General features: G+C 37.9%; 1 long non-coding RNA gene across 3 annotated transcripts in view; it reads right to left on the bottom strand.

Annotated features, from left to right (window-relative positions):
• The window catches only part of LOC106505711 (uncharacterized), a 51,449-nt gene that overhangs the window by 29,367 nt on the left and 7,579 nt on the right, over positions 1-14,503 (bottom strand). The gene's annotated exons all lie outside the window — the stretch shown is intronic.

Below are 14,503 nucleotides of genomic sequence, written 5' to 3'. Positions count from 1 at the left end.
GCAGGTTCTATCTCTGGCCTTGCTCAGAGGGTTAAGGATTCTGGCGTTGCCATGAGCTGTGGTGTAGGTTGCAGATGTGGCTCGAATCTGGCATTGCTGTGGCTGTGGCTGTGGCATAGGCCAACAGCTGTAGCTCCAATTAGACCCCTAGCCTGGGAACCTCCATATGCTGTGGGTGTGGCCCTAAAAATACAAAAAAAAAAAAAAAGAAAGAAAGAAAGACATCCCACAGAATGGGAGAAAAATCTTTGCAAATGATACAACAAACAAGAGCATAATCTCCAATTTAAGCATAATCTTTGCAAATGATACAACAAACAAGAGCATAATCTCCAATTTATATAATCTCCAAAATATATAAACAAATAATACAATTAAACAACAAAAAAAAAACTAACAACCCATTTGAAAAATGGGCAGAAGAGTTAAATAGACATTGCTCTGATGAAGATCTATGGATGACCGTCAGGCACATGAAAAAATGCTCAACATCAGTATTAGTGAAATGCAAAGCAAAACTACAATGAAGTACCCATCATTAACGAGTCTACAAATAACAAATGCTATAGAGGGGGTGGAGATAAGAGAAACTTCCTACACTGCTGGTAGGAACATACATTGGTAAAACCGCTATGGAAAATAATATGGAGGTATCTCAGAAAACTAAATATAGAACTACCATAAGATCCAGGACAAAACTTTCATTCAAAAAGATACATGCACCCCTATGTTCATTGCAGCACTATTCACAATAGCCAAGACATGGAAAAAACCTAAATGTCCATCAATAAATGAATGGATTAAGAAGATGAGGTACATATAGACAATGAAATACTACTCAGCCATAAAAAGGAAAAAATGTCATTTGAAGTAACATGGATGCAACTAGAGTTTCTCATACTAAGTGAAATAAGTCAGAAAGAGAAAGACAAATACCATGTGCTATCACTTATATGTGGAATCTAAAATATGGCACAGATGATCCTATCTACAAAACAGATCACAGACATGAAAAGCAGACTTGTGGTTGCGGGGGAGGGGGAAGGGGGAAGGAAGGGATGGAGGGGGTGAGGAGGGGAGGGAGAGTGGGATGGACAGGGATTTGAGGTTTGGTGGATGCAAACTGTAACATTTGGAATGGATGGGCCACGTGGTCCTACTGTACAGCACAGGGAACTGTCTGTGATTAGGTCACTGCTATACGATAGAAACTGAAGAAACTTTGTAAATCAACTATACTTTTTTAAAAAACTATGTAATTGTCAAATAAAAGTAAATGGTCATCGTAAAAAATCTTTTAAATATCAAATATTTGTATTCCTTTTCAATTTTTAAGTGATTTTAAATAGAAATTATTTTATGTTAATATTCTTCTATATCTGGTGTCTATATTGAGTAGAGATCATTTTTACATGTTGTTGAAATAATCTTTTCATTATATTTTGGTTCATAATAATAATAATGAACTATAAAAATATTATTTGTATCAGAAACAGTTGAAACTTTTAGCGTCATATCATCACAGAAAATTATTCACTTTTATGATGGGCACTTATTATTTAAAAGCTTGTAAATAAATATTACAAAAATGTAGAATAATTTATGATTCAGGAATTCCTGAGAATTCCTGGAAATTCAAGTTTATCATTCTGAATGATAAATAGTAATATCAGTTGGAGATTTGGAAACATTATTATGGATCATTAGCTTTCCAACTGTTTTAAGCAGCAGGCCTGTTTTTTAACAAACAAAATCTACCTTGGAAACAGGAGTAATAAAAGAGACAAAACTGAAGCTCTGGCTGAAGGAGACAGGAGACTAAAGAGACATGATTCTGTCCTTAACTTTGTGAACAAACTGCTGAGGGAATTGAGGGTTATCACCTTAGTGTCCCTAACTCTTGGTTTCCCAGTCAGTAAACTGCCATTGCTACAGCTCTCCTAGGCCCCCATGCTTGTTGTGGGAGACAGTGGAGATGTTGCTGTAGAGGACCTTTGCAAACCTAGGATGCCTTGTCAACTGTTAGGTGCTTAGCAGATAGAGGTCTTCCACTTGATACAACCCTTGTAACATGAGCTCAATGAGGAGAGCAAGGACTAGTACCCCCAGACTCCACGCCATCCTGGCTGCTTTCCTAGGCTTCTCTTTCTCTCTCTGCCAGTGCCTGTCCCTTTTAAGGTCTGGGGCCTCAAGCTGTAAACAAGACCTTGGGTTTAAAGTGGAGTCATTCTATATTTAGTTCCAGTCAGGCAGTAAAACAGAAAATGTTACCCCTTACCTGACAATTACATGTTATAAAATGAGGAGTGTGAATTATGAGGAAGTTCAAAGTTCAGTGAAATGGGGGCCAGAAACTTGTATTTCTATCTGGAACTGCTATGAAATGCAGAGGAATATTTCACTTCCCCTGTAGACGTCAGACTGCGCATCTAAAAAAGACCAGGAGGGCTTGGTCTTTTCCACTCCAATGATTCATGCTACTCATTTCCCGGCTGAACTCACCCAGAGAAAGGAATTAGTTTTGTTCATTTGTGTCTGGAGTGTTCATGCTAAGTGGAGTTCAGACATTCCTCAGAGCAGGGAACTCTTTTTGCAAATAACAACTGTTTACGGAACAGTAATTGTAATGTTTGCTTTCTTTAACCTATGTCCCAGCTTTTAAAAAATGTATATTATTCATATAGTAAAGAGCAACAAATGCTTGTTAAAATAAATGTTAACAATATGAAAATATATCAAATAAACAGTAAACTTCTTCATCCCTCCAATCTTATCTTCCAGTGGTAATAATATCTTTTCAGAATTTTCTCTATGTTTATACAAAAAGATATACATATGTGTTATTTAGGAGATTATTTTTTTTGATCTTGCTTTTGTTTTCTTAGGGAGAAGGGGAGTTTATTTGCTCCTTTTTTATGAGACTGTTCTATAACTTGCTGATTTTTCTCTATTTACAGTTTCTAGGTATTTTTATAATGGCTGTTCTATTTTGTGGATGTTCCATAATTTGTTTATATGTTTCTGTATTGGTGAATATTTGTACTCAATGTTCTGTCTGCTCTAATCTCTGACAAGATATGACAAGCCAAGAATTATATTTTTAGCTCCAGGGTACTCTCTCTCCTAAAGAAGTGTTTCTGGGGGCATTAACTGAGCCTCTGCTTTTCAGTCTGTCTCCTGAATACCAAAGGGTATTAATTTTAATAAAGAATGAAAAAGAACAAAAGAGTGAATGCACTGTACTCAGATTAAATGTGAAAACATATGATTGATGTAACTTAATATCATCATCATCATCATCATCTTATCAGTGTTTGTAGGCATCTCTTTCCATGGTCAAAGTATTGGATCTAATATAATCTCCTATACTAAAATGTGAAACTCTCTGGCCTTCTCTTCTCAGGTTAAAATGCTGGGGGCTGGACAGGGGCCAAACAGCTCTGCAATCTTCTATACAATATCCTTGAGAGGTGCTCTTAAGTTTCTACATATTTAAATTGGGCTTGAGGAGTTCCAGTCATGGTTCAGGAGAAATGAATCTGACTAACATCCATGAGGATGCAGGTTTGATCCCTGGTCTCGCTCAGTGGGTTAAGGATCCAGCATTGCCATGAGTTGTGCTGTAGGTCGCAGATGTGGCTCGGATCTGGAATTACTATGGTGTTGACCCTAGCCAGGGAAACTCTATATGCCATGGGTGTGGCCCTAAAAAGACAAAATAAGTAAATAAATAAGAAGAAATAAATTGGGCTTGATAAAGATTAAATATGAACTGTTTCAAAAGGAGACTATCAAGACCAGTGTGATCATTACATTTTTTGAAAAAATTAAATGAGATCATTTTCATATTTTCTTTTAACTTCATCATGTGAGTTTTTCCCAACTATTTCTTTGATAAGAGACTTTTGAAAAGAGATAAGGGTAGCAATTATATTAAATATGTATGAATCAAATTTTTGTACTGTATTGAGAAGTAACTGGTGTCTTGTTCATTAAGAACTAAAGTTGCTCTTTTGCACACCATAATGATAACACTGTTTATTTCAATCTCAGTTGGGAAAGAGAACAATTATCCTGACCTTGGGAGAAAGCTGAGTACCTAATTTTTTAAACAGAAATGCTCAAAATCCAGTTTATGCTTCTTAAGCACTTGTGCAGAGAAGGAAGAATGGGTGAGGCTCTTAGCTCCTCACAGTTGTTTCCAATTATGGTAATTAGATCTGTAGGTTACTAGAAAAGCATTCATGTTGTTACAACATGATGAACCCTTCTGTAACAGATAACTGATTCAGGGACCATTTTCTATCATGTAAATTCAGAAGCTGAGGTCAAGGAATGCTAGACTCCCTTGAGATCTCAGTGCAGTGATGCTGTGTTCAAAGGGCTGCAATTTTCTCAGACAAAAAAACAATTGTTTTGAGAAGTAGGGACTTACTGGTGGTGCCAATCTCCTGTGACATGATGGCCACTACTATGGCTTTACACAGGCCAAAATTAAGCCAAGGTGAGCATTTTTCTCACTTGCATGAAAAGTAAGATTGTCAGACACTGATGAAACACCTCCCTCCTTTGATGAGGCTCATTAGCAGAGTGATGAATGCAGACTTGTGGAGGTTAAAGCACCTGTGGTGCTTGTAATTATTTTTTTAACATTTTTTTCTTTTGAACTGGATAAATTGTAGTTTCAGAATCTCTGAAAAGCCAACTCGAATGCTTTTTAAATGATGGGTGAAAAGGAAAGAAGGACTAATTTCATAAATATTAGGTAGGAGAGGATCATGCTTGTAGTCTGAGGCATGAACAATAATCGAGGCGATAAAAATTTTTGCTCTATGATGAACAGATCTACCCCTTACTGCTTAGAAAAGCTTTGAGATTATCTCTACAATGTAGTCGAAAGAGAAAAATCACAGCCCTTCATTATCACCTAAGGCTTCCACATTCCTTGCTCCTCATGTTCCCCATCCCCCTCCTTGCTCCCCCAAAGGCTATTCAACAAATCTAACATATGGCACAAAAGAACCTTCCCACAGAAAAGAAAATCATGGATTTGGAGAATAGATTTGTGGTTGCCAAGGAAGAGGGGGAGGGAGTAGGTTGGTTTGGGAGCTTGGGGTTAGTAGATGCAGACTATTGCCTTTGGAATGGATTAGCAATGAGATCCCGCTGTGTAGCAGTGGGAACTATGTCTAGTCACTTATGATGGGGCATGAGAAAAAAGAATATATACTGTATGTGTAACTGGGTCACCATGCTGTACAGTAGGAAAAAATAATAAAAGGTAAACAACAACAACAACAAATAAACGGAGGTTCAGGAATATGACAGCTGCCCCTGAGTGGTAGCTATCTCTACACAGCACAAGAAAAAAGTCTTTTCATGAAAACTAATAAAGAGAACTTAGCTAAAGGAAACATAATTATTTAATTAGCAAATTTCAATTAGCCTCTGAAATTTAAAACATTTTTCAAAAATGTAAGAAAATATAGCTACAGAGTTTTGCTGGAATATCCTGTTTCACATGTCAATGTAGGAAAAAGAGTTAGCGATCCAAAATCATTTCTCTATGAATGGACACTATTACATTAACTGCTTGGGCTTTTTTTTTTTTTTTTAAACTGGCCATCTACCATATTCTACATCTTGATCTACAGGGTACTAGAGAAGCATCCATGCTTTCATAAGATGACCACTCCTTCTGTCATAGATAATTGATTCAGGGACCCTTTTTTCATCATGTAAATTCAGAAGCAGAGAAAGCCTGCCTTTAAATAAAAATAATAAATAAATAAATAAAATTTAAAATGCAATATGCAGAGGCAAACCTGAAAGAGAATGTACTTGTTTCCCTCAAAATATTAGAGCTGGACCTAGTCTTTAGTTTCCCAGCTCTATAGCATAACAATTAAACCAGAATCTCTCTGGGTAGAGCCAAAGCACTGTTATTTTTAAAAATTTTACCAGGTTAGCCTATGAGGAAGCCAGTTTTGAGAACCATGGATCTAGACAGTTGCTGAGGCCTAGATGCATCTACAATGTGGGTCTTGGATGATATCCCAGCATCTGTCCAATAGATAATTGTAGTTAATGTACTGATATTTTACTATTACTCAGGAAGACATACACAGGGGCACACACATGTCAAGACCAGGCAGAACTGGTGTTGTCTGAGTCCACGTCCAGGAGACCTGACATATACTCACTGTTTACAAAACTATCCAAATGGCTGGACGTACCCAAATCTAAAGGATACAGAACATTTCCAAAGATGTAAAGTTGTATTACAGAATCCTCAGTTCCAATTGATCTGTTGAGGTGGCTAAGAAGAGTAGTTTGAGACATTTCAAAGGACATGGGCTTCTATAAAGCAAGTGCCTTAACCCCCAACTTGGATATGGATAGTATACACTCTCAATTTAACCAATATCAATGTAAGATGAAAGAAAGTTTTTCCACACTCTACCAAGCTTCAGGGGTAGGATGAATACAATGGCACTACAAATAAAAAAAGAAAAAATAAATAAATTCTTGACTTGTGAAAGGAAAAATAAAAGAATTGCAATAACTGCTACCCTTACAACAATACCTTAACCTTGCTGCATTTTACAGTAGCGAAGGGCAGAGGAAGGGCATGGAATGGAGAGGTAGTGTGAGACAGGGTAGCCTGAAGAATGTTTGTTTGTCCATCAGTATATAGTTAAGTGTCTACAGGGCTCATGTTTACATGAAAATATAAATCTAGAACACAATTTTGAGAAGATAGGTCTTGTTAAGTTTGTATGTTGATATGCTCATTGCATTGTGTGAGGAAGACTTTAGAGAGAGTTTCCTATGATTTTATAGCAGAGGGGAGATAATATATGTATTTTGGGCCAAATATTGGGATTTCCTAATGCATGAGAAATATGTTGAACAAGGCCATAAAAAGAGGAACATTGTAGATCATAAAAGTAAATCCAATAGACATCATGATTTCCCAGGTCTAAGACAGTTTCTGAATAAGTTTTGTTTTCCATTATTTTTTAAAGGTCCAAAAAATATTTCCTTTTTCTCTTAAGTTTGTGCTTTCAAATGGAAGCATTATTCTGTGATTTGACCCTTGTTTGGATTTCCAAGCTACCCAAACAGATGGCTCAAGGTAGAGATGTTAAAAATATAAGGTAAATGAAATGATAAGAGGACAGTGACTTAATGTGTACTTCATCTTCCTTGTTCCATTAAAGCTCTAAAGGCTAAACTGATTAGCTTTCCAAATTATATGTGAAAACAGGCTGTGGTATAAATTCAAATTCAGTCCTTCTTCAACTTTTAAAATTTTCTGGTTCTAGATTCTTCCTTCTTGCAAAACACCCAGCAGATTATTGAAATTATTGGCACTTTTATAATTGTAGCATACCTTCTGCTATATGTAATTATGATAACACTTTGGAGAATACCTAGTTAAAATATCTATGGAGTACAAAACATTGCATATTCACACTTAATTTAAAATCTAAAAAAATTAAAAATCCAATCTAAACAAATATGCCATAATTATAAAAGTAATCTGTGGAATATAATATCATTTTGGGAATTTATATGCCAACAATTTGTTCTATGGATAAATAGGAATCACAAACCTAAATGAAAACATAGAACTATAAACCTCCTAGAAGATAACACAGGAGAAAACCTAGATGACTTTGGGTATGATGATGCCTTCTTAGCTGTGACACAAAAGACATGACCCATGAAAGAAATCACTGGTAAGCTTCATTAAACTTACAAAGTTCTGCTCCGTGAAAGACAATGTCAAGAGAATGAGAAGATAAGCCACAGACTGGGAGAAAATATTTTCAAAATTTATCAAAAAAATCTTTATCAAAAAAATCTGATAAAAGACTATTATGCAAAATATACAAAAAACTCTTAAACTCAACAATATGAAAACAAACAACGCAGTTAAAAAATGGGCCAAAGACCTTAACAGACATCTTACCATATACAGATGGCAAGTAAACATATGAAATGATGTTCCATATCACAGACTTCCTTTAGCAATAACCATTAGAAAACAATGAAGAGAGTTCCCTTCGTGGCAAAGTGGTTAACGAATCCGACTAGTAACAATGAGGTTGCAGGTTCAATCCCTGCCCTTGCTCAGTGGGTTAACAATCCAGCGTTGCCCTGAGCTGTGGTGTAGGTTGCAGACGCGGCTCGGATCCCGAGTTGCTGTGGCTCTGGCATAGGCCGGAGGCTACAGCTCCGATTAGACCCCTAGCCTGGGAACCTTCCATATGCTGTGGGAGCGGCCCAAGAAATGGTAAAAAGACAAAAAAAAAAAAAAAAAGTAAACAATGAAAAAAAAAAAAGAATTCACAGGCCCTGAAGTGTACAAGGCACACCAGGGGCGTACAATGAGGTCACCAGTAGAGAGAGAGAGAACACAGGCCTGGGGTTCTGCTTTCATTGGGGTGAAAGATGAGGGTCTAGGATTTTGATGGCTCACTCTTTATTGGTGAATTTAATACATAATGGAGGAGTTCCTGATGTGGCTCATTCGAAGTGAACCCAACTAGTACCCATGAGGATGCTGATTTGATCCCTGGCCTCACTCAGTGGGTTAAAGATCCCACATTGCCATGGCTGTGGTGTATACTGGCAGCTGCAGCTCCTATTCAACCCCTGGCCAGGGAAACTCAATATGCCACAGGTGCGGCCCTAAAAAAAGCAACAAAAAAAGCAGCAAAACAAATAAACAAACATAATGGTGGGAATTTGAAACTCAGAAAAAGAAAAAAAATAAAAGGCAGCCCAAACTGACAGTTATTTAAATTGATCAGGATCTCTAAAACAAGAGTCTCATGGCAGGGTTGGGGGCACATCCTGGCCCTTTATCTGATTTTTTTTTTTTCTTGTATTTTTCTAGGGCTGCACCAGTGGCATATGGAGGCTCCCAGGCTAGGGGTCTAATTGGAGCTGTAGCCGCTGGTCTACACTACAGCCACAGCAACACCAGATCCAAGCCGCGTCTGCAACCTACACCACAGCTCACAGCAATGCGGGATCTGAGCTGTGTCTGCAACCTACACCACAGCTTACGGCAACGACGGATCCTTAACCCACTGAGTGAGACCAGGGAGTGAACCCGCAACCTCATGGTTCCTAGTCGGATTCATTAACCACTGAGCCACGATGTGAACTCCTAATCTTGTGCCTGGCAGTGTGTTTATTCCAGATAGCCTCTTTGAAGTGGATGCCTCGGCAATCAAAGCTTAAGTCAAACACTTATTTTACCAAAAAAAAAAAAAAAAAAAAAGCCAACTCTCAGGGCTTACACTACCCTTATAAAACTAAACATAAACTTCCCTACAACTAACCATATGACATTTCAAAAGAGGCAAAACTTCAGACAGAGTAAGTAAAAAATAAAACAGGTTAGTGGTTGTTGGGAGCAAGAGTAGGAGGGTGGGAAGAGATGAATAGGTAGAGGCACAGAGGATTTTTGGGACAGTGAGAATAGTCTGTACATTATAAGGATGGATATATGTCATTATGTATTTTTTCAAACCCATAGAATGTATAATACCAAGAATGAACCCTAAAAGTAAACCATGGACTTTGAATGATTATGATTTGTCAATATAGGTTCATCCTTCTTGATAAAAAATGAACCACACTGATGAGCAATGTTGATAATGGGGGTGTAGGGGCAGAGAGCATATGGCAACACTCTATTTCCCTCTTAGTTTTGTTGTAAATCTAAAACCACTCAAAAAAAAAAATAGTGTTATATAAAGAAAAAAAGCTCTGCAATATACTACACAAACTCACATTCCTGAATATATTAGTAAAAATCAATAGTTGATTCAGTCCTCCAAGTTTAAATCAGCAAATAATTCATTTTGCATACAGACACTATATGAAAAGAAATTCTGTTTAAAATGTTAATTAATGTTTATCCACATTTAAGAATAATGGTCAAGTAACCTAAGGTCTCTAGTCTCAACGGTAACACTCCAACTACTCTGAAAAACTCTTCTTTCCTGGCAAGAATTCAGCCTGTGAAAAGCCAAAGGTTTACTATAGCCCTCCAAACTTCCTTTGTTTTCTCTATAAAAGTTCCTCCTTTCCTTTTTGTGTGGGAAAGTGCATTTGGCTCAACATGGTAAGAGACCGAAATTGCAGTTCTCTGATTGGAATAAATCCGTCTTTGCTGGAGAAATATCCATCACTCCATTTGTTTTAGTCCAACATTTATTAAGCCCATTTAGCTTCTCAGCCTTATGACTAAAATAAGATGTAGCCTATCAAGGTTAATTTGAATCTGTATTATTTTGTTTTGTTTTGTTTGCTTTTGGGGGCTGCACCCGAGACGTATGGAAGTTCCCAGGCTAGGGGTCAAACTGGAGCTACAGCTGCCGGCCGACGTCACAGCCATAGCAACTCGGGATCTGAGCCACATCTGTGACTTATACCACAGCTCACAGCAACACCGGATCTTCGACCCACTGAATGAGGCAGGGATCGAACCCAATACTCATGGATACTAGTCAGATTCATTTCCACTTCGCCACAAAGGGAACTCCCTTGAATCTGTATTCTGTTAACCTATCTTGTTAGCTTTTTTTTTACACATTTTGTCACGTGGAATTTCATAATCCTGTTCTTTTGTGTCTACATTTATATCACTGATACAAATGTTGAGATAAATAAGAAATCCAGTAAGTCACTACCAGAGACCAATTTCCAGAATGACAGAAAATCAATAATCAATATTTTCTTTAATTGTTCCATGACAGAAGTTTGGCTTTCATTGGTCCCTATAAAGGCAGCATTCTTTGCAGAAATACAAGCAAGATGATTTCCCGTATCTCCCAGGGAGTCAAGTTTAGAATGTCCATAATCTTGATAATAGTTAAAGTGGTGGGTAAAAGAATTTCCCAAAATTTCTGAACATAGGGGTCATATTTATTTCTGCTGAAAGTATTGAAATCACATTGCTTCTACCACACCCCAAAATGATGAGTTACTCCAAAGGCATGTCTACCGTCAGTATATAAAGATTTTATGTATTTATTTATTTGTATTTATTTATCTATCTATTATTGGCCATGCCCACAGCATGTGGAAGTTTCTGGGCTAGGAATTAGCCTACACCATAGCAGTGACCCAAGCCACTGTAGTGAGGTCAGATCCTTAACCCACTGCTCCTACTACAGTATAAATGTTGGCAGTTTTGTCCTTGGCTAAAGTACAAACCCCTATAAAAAATGTATAATTCAGGAGTTCCCAACATGGCTCAGTGGTAACAAAACCGACTAGTATCCATGAGGATATGGATTCTATCCCTGGCCTCGCTCAGTGGGTTAAGGATCCAGTGTTGCTGTGAGCTGTGATGTAGGTCACAGACACAACTCAGATCTGGTGTTGCTGTGACTGTGGCTGGCAGCTACAGCTCCAATTCAACCCCTAACCTTGGAACTTCCATATGCCATGAGTGTGCACCTAAAAAGACACACACAAAAAAACCCCTATATAATTCAGTCTATTGGGCTGAAGTAGCCGTAGGTAAAGATGCTGCCTCAACAACATCAACAGGAGTTGCAGTATCATATCTAGCATAATATTTTCCATTATCACCTTTTAAGTAAGAACTATCAGTGATCCATGAGAAGCCAGCATTACCCAAAGGAATTTCCTACAGATCACCATGATGAATCAGGATGTGGTCCATCTGAGTTAAGCAGTTGTGAGAGACATTGTCAGTGATGGAGGGGAAAAGAGTAGCAGGGATAAGGTTACTTTAGCATGAAAGAGTGAGAAGCAGGTTAGAACAGGACTTCACAGGAGGTAAGACAGAGACTGAGAAATAGCGAGTGTGATGAGAATTCAGGAGAGCTTATACTGAATTAAGTACAAAAATGATTAAACAGAATCGTACAGCAATTTTCTTGGTAGTCTTAGTGAAAAAAGCAGCAGCGATGGTGGCACTAAGACATCCCCATACCACAGGGCCCATTTGCTGGCTATAAGACCCAGTGGGTCAATGGTGGTCCATGTGTTTTTAGGCTGCTACCTCGAGGGAACTCCCTTCCTTTTCACATACAAAAAGGAAAAGGGAATCTGATAATCGAGATGCTGCAGGGCAGTTGGTTTAATTAAATTCTCCTTTAAGGCCCTGAAGGCTATGTTGTCTGGTTTTCCCCATAAAATTGGGTCAGAGTTGTTATTTTTTTAGTAAAGTATACAGAGGATTGGCCACAAGAGAAATCTGGAATCCAATTTTGGCAATACCCAACCAGCCCAAGAAAACCTCACAGCTGGCACTTTTGTTTTGGGCTGGGGAAAGTTACGACGTCATGAGGTCTATTTAGATCTAGGTGTAGCCCTTGCTCTGATATTGAACACCCTAAATATCAAACCCGGGTCTAACAAACTTCAATTTTTCTTTTTTTTTTGGAAAACTTATGTCCCTTTAGGGTTAAATGCTTTAGCAAGTGGATGATAACTTTTTATGAGAATACTTGAAAAGGAGAGCAATGAGGCAAATCATCCACATATTGCAAACAAGTAGAAACTCTAGGGAACTTTGCACCATCATTTTCAGCCTTCAGAATTTGCAAGAAATAACAAGGACTCTCAGTATAATGCTGAGGCATTACTATCCAGGTGAACTGTTTTTCATTGCAAGTGAAGGCCAAAAGGTACTGTCTAGCTTCACTAACTGCAGTATTAAAGAATGCATTGCATAAACCAATAACAGTAAAGGATTTATTTCAAGTAGGACTAGATATTAGTAATGTATGAAAATTAGGATCAGCAAGGAATAATGGTGTTGTTTATTGCTCAGTAGTCCTAGACAAACTTCCACCCTTGGTCTTAGGTTTTCTCACCAGTAAAATAGAGGTGCTATAGGGGTTAGTATAAGGGGTAATGATAATGAGCTTCGTAATATTCTATTATGGGCTTTATACCTTGAAGAGATTCCTTACTTACACAGTATTGATTAATTCTGGGTAGACATTTTGAGGGGTGTATCTGAATCTTGATGGGAAGTGTGCTGTGAATTTTGCCAGCATCACTTGGAGATTTCCAATAAGGAGGATGGTAGCTGATTCAATAGGGACAAATGGTATTTCCAAAATCAGCTCTAGCACTGTCAGAGATGAGACAAATTGAAAAGGTCAAAGAGTTATTATTTAATTCATCTGGTTAGTTATTTTGATGACAAATGTAAAATTGTAGAATCATTTCCCCCACTTGGGGGAAATCAATTCCAGCATGACACTTCTCTAAGTCTTGGCCTAATAAACGGGTACGGGTAGAGGAACTAAGGAGAAAAGGGTATATATCTCTCAAAGGGCTGAAATAAAAAGGAATAGAGATGGGAGCCTCTTGACATTACAGATCCCTGCTGTTTGAACTGTTTCAGTACTTGGAGGCTGAGGCTATTTTATAATAGTAGGATGGACCAAGATTATTTAGGTGAGTGCAATACAGCTGTTTTGCCAGATTAACTAAATCTAGAATGGATAGTTTCTTATTCTATTCTGGTCCTTTTTACTAGAAAGGGAAAGTTCTCAATTCAGCCCATTAATAAACATAGAGTTAAAAGCTACCTGGGTAGAATATTTTGTTTAAAACCATTCTGAAGTAGATTGTAATAGCCATGGATAGGTTCATTAGATTTCTGTGTATATGCCTGAATTTTGGGAAAGCCGAAGAAATTGCTCCATGGCTTTTTGGAGTTGCCTAGCAATTTCCTAAGCATATAAATTAGTGGGCTAGTCTCCTGGTTGTAGTTATAGAGACTTCCCAGGATTTTTTTCTTTTCCTTTTTTGCTTTTAAGGGCTACACCCATGACATATGGAAGTTCCCAGTCTAGGGGCTGAATCTGAGCTGCAGCTGCCAGCCTACACCACAGCTGACAGCAATGCCAGATCCTTAACCCATTGAGTGAGGCCAGGGATTGAACATGTGTCCTAATGGATACTAGTCAGATTCATTTCCATTAGCCATGATAAGAACTCCCAGCAACACTAGATCCTTAACCCCCTGAGCGAGGCCAAGGATCCAACCTACAGCTTCATGGACACTAGTTGGATTCGTTTCTGATGCGCCACAATGGGAACTCCAGGATTTTTTTCAATTAGCAATTTTCACAATGCTTGTTGGTAAATTTTCTAGCCCTTACCAACAAACTTATGAAATAGCTGGTATAAGTCAGAAAAATTAGGTTGATAAGTTTGAAGAACTACACTGAATTCCTCAGCAAGTCTGTGAGGATCTTTGATTACTTTGGAAAAGTATTTTACCATGGCTCACAGTTCATCTTTAGTCCACAGAATATAAGAAATTCTGCTAAGAAATTCTGCTAAGAAATACAACTAAGCTCAGTTCTAACAACCTGCAAGCTAACACTGGACAATTCTAAGGAAGTAGCTTGGTCCTGGAGAATCGAGGCTAAGGCTTTTCTAGCCAGTTTTCAGAGAACAGACCCTATTCCAAAGGAATGGGCTG

This window comes from Sus scrofa, chromosome 13, assembly GCF_054392235.1.
Source record: "Sus scrofa isolate SSC_HxYL_T2T_F1_AM1 chromosome 13, Sscrofa_HxYL_maternal_Yorkshire_Landrace_v2.0, whole genome shotgun sequence".
In the NCBI taxonomy this organism is placed as follows: Eukaryota; Metazoa; Chordata; class Mammalia; order Artiodactyla; family Suidae; genus Sus; species Sus scrofa.
This window is presented reverse-complemented; position numbering and strand designations above follow the sequence as displayed.